Here is a 6,742-nt window from a genome sequence, read left to right as displayed (position 1 = left end):
CTGTGTGAAAGGCAGTGAGGTAAAGAAGAAAGAACAAGGGCTTTGGAGGCATAAATAGTTGGGCTCAAATCCCCAAACCTCCCTTTCCTCACTTTGAGATTGTGGGTAAAGTCATTTCACCAGTCTGAGCCTTAGCTTCCCCACTGTCAACATGGAGCTCATACCCGTCTGCTGCAGTTGGTGTGGAAGGGTAAAGATCTTTAAAATGCTTGCTACCTGGAAGGTGCTCTGTAAATGTTAGCTTGGTCCTGGGATGGTTGAGTCTGGGGATGAGCCTGGATTAGATGATTATCAGAGGCTCCGGCTTTGTTTTAGAAGTCTGTCTTTAGCTGGCGTTTTAAATGAGGCTGATCACGTAAAACAGTTGGGCAAAGGTGGGGGGTGTCTTGTTCCTGCCTTCTGTCTCTCAGATCTCACCTATACCTCTGCCCTGCAGTCGTGGGGAATTCCTTTGATTATAATATGAAAACCACTCCTTTTACAGAAGGAGAGTGGGTTCCACAGGGCTGCGTGACTTGTCCTGAGAACCACTGCTACCCGTGGTGGCAGAGCTGGAACAAAAAACCCCAGGCTTAAATCCACCCTGGGCTGCTAATGCCACTCTCTGACTTTCCAAACTGATGGCATGTACGCTGCTCACTTGTTTGCCAGGTGTAGGATGGGACACAGACCAGGGGAGAGTGGCAGAAATGGCCCGCTAGATTGGAAGAACACGAACTATTGAAGAGTGTGGTGCGAAGGGCTCGCATGTCTGATGACACGTGTACAAGTAGCTCTGCAGTGTCTCCCTCCCCCAGGACACCCAGACCTCTCCACCCCCCGGCACCCAATGACCTCCCTCCCCGTGGCCACATGCCTTTGGGTTTGCTGCTGTCAGTAGGGTATAAGTAACATTCCCACAGTGAGCGGATACTGAGTCTGTGCTGTGAAGAGCTTCTTGCTGCTTTGAAAATTGCTCAGACACTGCAGTATTCGGTCAGGGGCTCCAGCCTGGAACCAGTGATTCAGGGTAAAGGCTCCTTGATATTTTTGAAGTTAAGAATATGTGTGTCGCAATCTGTTCTTCCACAAGACCTACTAGTTAGTAAAGGAAGATGTAGAGATCTTTCAGTCCTATACAGGGATAGAACCTCCTGTCTTGTTGACATGGGGGACACGGTGGTGAGAACGTATGAGGCTAGGACCTGCAATGTGCAGGGTGAGTAGAGATGGGAAGAGTGGCAGGGTCAGGTCTGGGAACTGGGATTGGTCATCTGGGTTGGAGGATGATCATTGTTTACATGGTGGGTTTGCTTTCTCAGCACTGCTGGAGGCTGCTCACGCCAGAGAATTCTCCTTTGAGAAACTTGAAATCCTCAGCGTGTACTCCCTAAACTTAAGGGGTTCGACGTAATAGCACCAGGTACCTTACAGGGGAGAAAAGGATGGCATCCACTGGTCATAGACTGCTGCTGGGTAATAAAGTTTTTTGTTTTTAATTTTAATTTTTTTTTATTTTTAAAGATTTTATTTCTTTATTTGACAGAGACACAGCGAGAGAGGGAACATAAGCAGGGGGAGCGGGAAAGGGAGAAGCAGGCTTCCTGCTGAGCAGGGAGCCCGATGCGGGGCTCGATCCCAGAACCCTGGAATCATGACCTGAGCCGAAGGCAGACGCTCAATGACTGAGCCACCCAGGGGCTCCGTAATAAAGTTTCAAAACGAGTTTGTTCTTTTTTATTATAAAAGCCTTACATGGCTCATTAGAGAAAGCTAGAAAATAAGGCAAACGTATCCCGCTTCCACCCCCGATTGCTAACATCTTTCATATCCTCTAGATTCTAAAATATTTCTTTCTCCCCACCCCTTGCACTTCTGACAATGCCATGTACTTCACAATGTCAGATGAAACTTGCCAACTGGTTGCCTCATCCCCAGCTCACGAAGTGCACTCTAATCTTAGCATCTTAGAATCGTTACATAGAAGTGGTATGGGGCTAGGTGATCTCTCAGATTACTCCCAGCCTATCTTATTTTATCTTGTCTGTCTTATCCTACAATGCCTTGCTTCAAAGCCACCTGTGAAGCCATCCTCGACAAAGTGGAAAGCGATTCCTAGAATTTTTTGTATCACTCATGTCATGCAGCATGACTTGCATTATAGTTATTGTTTAGGTTTTCCTTGAGTGATCTGATGGGGGATTTTGAGGCTGCAAGGCAAGGATAATGACTTACTTATTTTTGTATTATTCCCTAGCACCCAGCTGTTGAGTATGACTGAAGGTAGAAGTTTGAAAGTCACCAGTTTAATAACTAGATGAGTTGCCTGAGTCAAGATGAAAAGCAATCTAGGATGGAGTGGGATTTGAGGAAATCTCAAGGTTAAGCTTAGAAAGAGGACAAGGGATCAGGAAAGCACATGGGAGATGAAGAGCAAGGTGGGAGCAACGGAGCTCTCCCTCAGGTTTCTTGAGAGCATACTTTGGCAGCTGGGACCAACCCTGGTTGGGTTGTGGCCTCCCTGTTCCATTTTCCTGTCATTTTCAACTTTGTTGAAAAGTCTAAAGGGGAACTAAATCTCTTCGTGTACTGGTAAAGTAAGGTGAGGGTGAGGCATATTTCTGGTGACTTCTCAACTAACCTCTCCATTAACCCTTATGCTGACTCCCACAGTTCGTTTTAGTGGAGGGACTAACAAGAGGCTTCTTTTCGAATCTGGCCCCCTTTATTCTGGTCTCTGTCCTAGTTTCAAGGAGCTGCTCATGCTCACTGTGGGGAGGTACATGTACTGCAGAGAATATTCTCGGATGGTCCCTTGAGGTGTCGTGTAAGCTGAAATCTGAACAAGGTGCCAGCCAAGAGTGCTTGGATAGGGGGAACAGCAGGTGCTAAGTTGAGAGTGCTAAGAGCTTGAGGTTTTTAGGAACTACTAGAAGATAGGTGGCTGAAGCCTCATGAGCCGGAGCCGGATCATGCAGGGCCTTGTTGCCATTGTAGGGACTGGAATCTGTTCTTGGCACAGTGGGGAGCAGTTCGAGGGTCGGAAGCTGTCGAGGGCTTTAGTCTGTCAGGGGGCAAAGGTGGAAACAGACCGCTGCATTCCGAGGCTGTTGCGGTCATCTAGGCAGGACATGGTGGTGACATGAGTGACTTCACAACTGACAGGGCTTGCTGATGGAGAAGGTTTGAGGCTGAGGTGGTGAGGGGGAGAGGAACCGAGAGCGGCTTCTGTGTGGATGGCGAACAATGAGAGAGGAAGAGGTCTGTGGAAAAATCGAGATTCTTATTTTGCCATGTTTGTCTTACCCGTGAAGCCCTGAAGAGCAGATGGCAGCTGGGCAGGTGGATGACAAGCCTGGCGTTCAGCAGGGAGGACTGGGCTGGAGCTGAATGTTTAGGAGTTATTACCTCATTGTGAACTCCAGAAGATGGGAGACAAGATCCATGGCCACAGAAGATGTTTTGGCCTCTGATGGGAGGGGGGCCTTTCTTCCACTATAAAGAGGAAGGAAAGAGAAGACCGCACAGTTGCTGGTGAGTTCGTAGATTTGACAGGGAGGTGAGGGTGAAGGAGTATGTGTCCAGTGGTTCAGTAAATGGGAGAAATGGCATGGTTGCTGAGGTCTGAACTTGTGCATTGAGGGTGTAACGAGATGCCCATTTTGTGACTTTGTGGTAGTCCCATCAAGTGACTGAGGTGCAGACGCAGAAGTTGGAGAGCTGGGTGCAACCAAGGGTGTTCATCAGGTTGTGCGCTATGGAGGGAGAAGGGAGTTTGGCTGTGGATATCTGCAAGGGAATGATTATAGCAATGGACCCTTCACCCCTACAGATGGAGGCTGGCCTCAGGTACACTTTGGTTTTTGTTCAGATTGGCCTTTCTGAAAGTGTCCTGCTGTCATCCTTGTGTCCTGGCAATGGGAAGGATAAGCCAGAAGTCAGTATGTGAACAGTGTGCAAATGAAGGATGCTTCCAGGGCCAGGGATGGCCCAGGTGGTATCAGAAGCTCAGCACAGATATCCTGACTTAGAGATACCAGGAATGTTGCAGCTCATAGGGAATAGTCCAGCGTTCCAGTTTATAATTTTCTTTTTAAAGATTTTATTTATGGGCGCCTGGGTGGCTCAGATGGTTAAGCGTCTGCCTTCGGCTCAGGTCATGATCCCAGGGTCCTGGGATCGAGCCCCACATCGGGCTCCTGGCTCAGCGGGGAGCCTGCTTCTCCCTCTCCCTCTGCCTCTCTCCCTGCTCATGCTCTCTCTATCTCAAATGAAAAAATAAAATCTTTAAAAAAAAAAAAGGATTTTATTTATTTATTTGACAGAGAGAGACACAGCGAGAGAGGGAACACAAGCGGGGTGGGGGGGGGCGGTGGGAGAGGGAGAAGCAGGCTCCCTGCTGAGCAGAGAGCCCAACATGGGACTTGATCCCAGGACCCTGGGATCAAATGACCTGAGCCAAAGGCAGATACTTAACAACTAAGCCACCCAGCACTCCTATAATTTTTTTTTTTTTTTAGATTTTATCTATCTGAGGAGCTCTTGGGTGGCTCAGTTGGTGAAGCGTCTGCCTTTGGCTCAGGTCATGATCCCAGGGTCCTGGGATTAAGTCCCACTTTGGACTCCGCCCAGGGGGGAGCCTGCTTCTCCCTCTGCCTGCTACTCTGCCTGCTTGTGCTCTCTCTCTCTGTCTGTCAAATAAATAAATAAAATCTTTAAAAAAAAAAAGATTTTATCTATTTGAGAGAGAGAAAGTGAGTGAGAGAGAGAGCATGGGTGGGGGGAGGGGCAGAGGGGGAAGCAGGAAGCCCAACCCGGGGCTCTAATCCCAGGACCCTGGAATCATTACCCTTAACCAGCTGAGCCACCTAGGTGCCCCTGTCTTCCAGTTTAAACATCCTCTCTATAGCATCCTCGACAGACTGTCTCTACTTGAACACTTTCATTGATGGGGAGCTCACTGCTTTGAGAAACATGTGGTACTGTGTCCTTCTGTCCTCTAAGCTGCAGCTCATTTCTAGAGCTGTGGCTAGAGCTGAAGTCTCCAGGATGCTAGTCCTTGCTCTTCAGGATGTTTCCTTTCCTCGCAGCCCCCGGGTGAGGGGCACACAGATGTGCCTGGGAGCTGTCTTGTCTTCTCCAGTGAAATGGCTTTTTTCAGCCAACTATTCCAGCCTATTAAGAGCTTTTAAAAAATCTTGATTCTATAATATAGTAGTTATCCATCCCAATGTTGTATTAATTCCAATTTATATAAACTGTCTTCTGTGTTTTCATTATCCCAAGGAATGTGATGAGAGACTTTAATATCCAGATGTTTATCTATGATAGTCATCTAGTTACCCTATCAAAAAGGGAATTGAAGTTGTTTGAGTATAACTTATTTTTGGTGCGCTCATGCGGGCACCTGGTGGTCACTGTGTTCTAGGTAACTGCTCATACAACATGTTCAATGAATCTTTCTGAATTTTGTTAACTGTTGTTACACTTGTCTGACTTTTGAAAATTGCAACTCTTCATGAACTCAAGTCTCTGGCAACCTTCAGTTTATAATATTTTCTCAAAGATTATTATTATTCTTAATTAAAAAATTTTTTTTAAAAAGATTTATTGGAGAGAGAAAGGGTGAGAGAGAGAGAGATCATGAGCAGGGGGCAGAGAGAGAGGGAGAAGCAGACTCCCCACTGAGCAGGGAGCCCGATGTGGGACTCGATCCCAGGACACTGGGATCATGACCTGAGCTGAAGGCAGACGTTTAACCGACTGAGCCACCCAGGCATCCATTAAAGATTATTATAATTTTTTAAAAAATATTTTATTTTTTTAAGTAATCTCGACACCCAGTGTGGGGTTGAACTCACAACCCCAAGATCATGAGTCACACGCTCCAGCAACTGAGCTAGCCAGGCACCCCTCAAAGATTATTGACAGTGATTTTTCAAATTTTTCACTATAATTTTCTTCAACCAGATCACTTGAACTAATTCAAAGGGGCTCACGTCTGATTGATGATGGCTCAGCTGCTCTTCCCATTCTGGAGATAATCTGTGTGATTCACCTGTAGACCTTAACTTCTTTGAGAGGTGTTTGGCTGGCATGTGGGACAGTGGCTCAGTCTCTGGGCACTGTGGTTAAGAGCATGGCTGGATTCAGACAGGTCTAGGTAATGTCAGATTTCATCTCTGCCACTGATGAGCAGTATGACTTGGCAGCCTCTGTATCCTTGCCAAGCATTAGTTTCCTCTGTAAAATGAGTGTCTCAGTTGAGGATTAAATGAAGCCTTTAATGAGATGCCTGGCCCTTGGTAACCTTCTCTTCAATATGGCCATTGTGATTCTCTTAAGAGTTTGTTGGGTGGGGCTAGTGAGCACACTAGGGAACCTAGAAAGAAACTTGTTTGGTTGGCCTCCTAGGGCAAGGCAGAAGTGCTGGGTACAGACACCCTGTCCCCAGACCCCTCTGTTTAGAAAGCAATGCTGGACACTCTTCAAAGGCCAGAACGGAGTATTTTGACCTTTGGCCTAGTGAGAACGAGAGAGTATTTCCCTCCTTTGTGTTCAGAGAAGACCTAGGTGAATTCTAGATGATGGCAGATTTCTTAGACAGGCAGTATAGAATGAAAGAGAAGATACCTGGCTCCCTTTTGACTTGTGGATGTGAGGTGTGGTGAGTTGAGGCCTTCGAGGGGCCTCAGGCTGCCATCTTGACAAGTGATAGACCAGGATGTGGGGCTCAAAGGGAGAGGGCCATGGTGTGAGGAGT

Source organism: Halichoerus grypus, chromosome 2 (genome assembly GCF_964656455.1).
Source record: "Halichoerus grypus chromosome 2, mHalGry1.hap1.1, whole genome shotgun sequence".
In the NCBI taxonomy this organism is placed as follows: domain Eukaryota; kingdom Metazoa; phylum Chordata; class Mammalia; order Carnivora; family Phocidae; genus Halichoerus; species Halichoerus grypus.
This window is presented reverse-complemented; position numbering follows the sequence as displayed.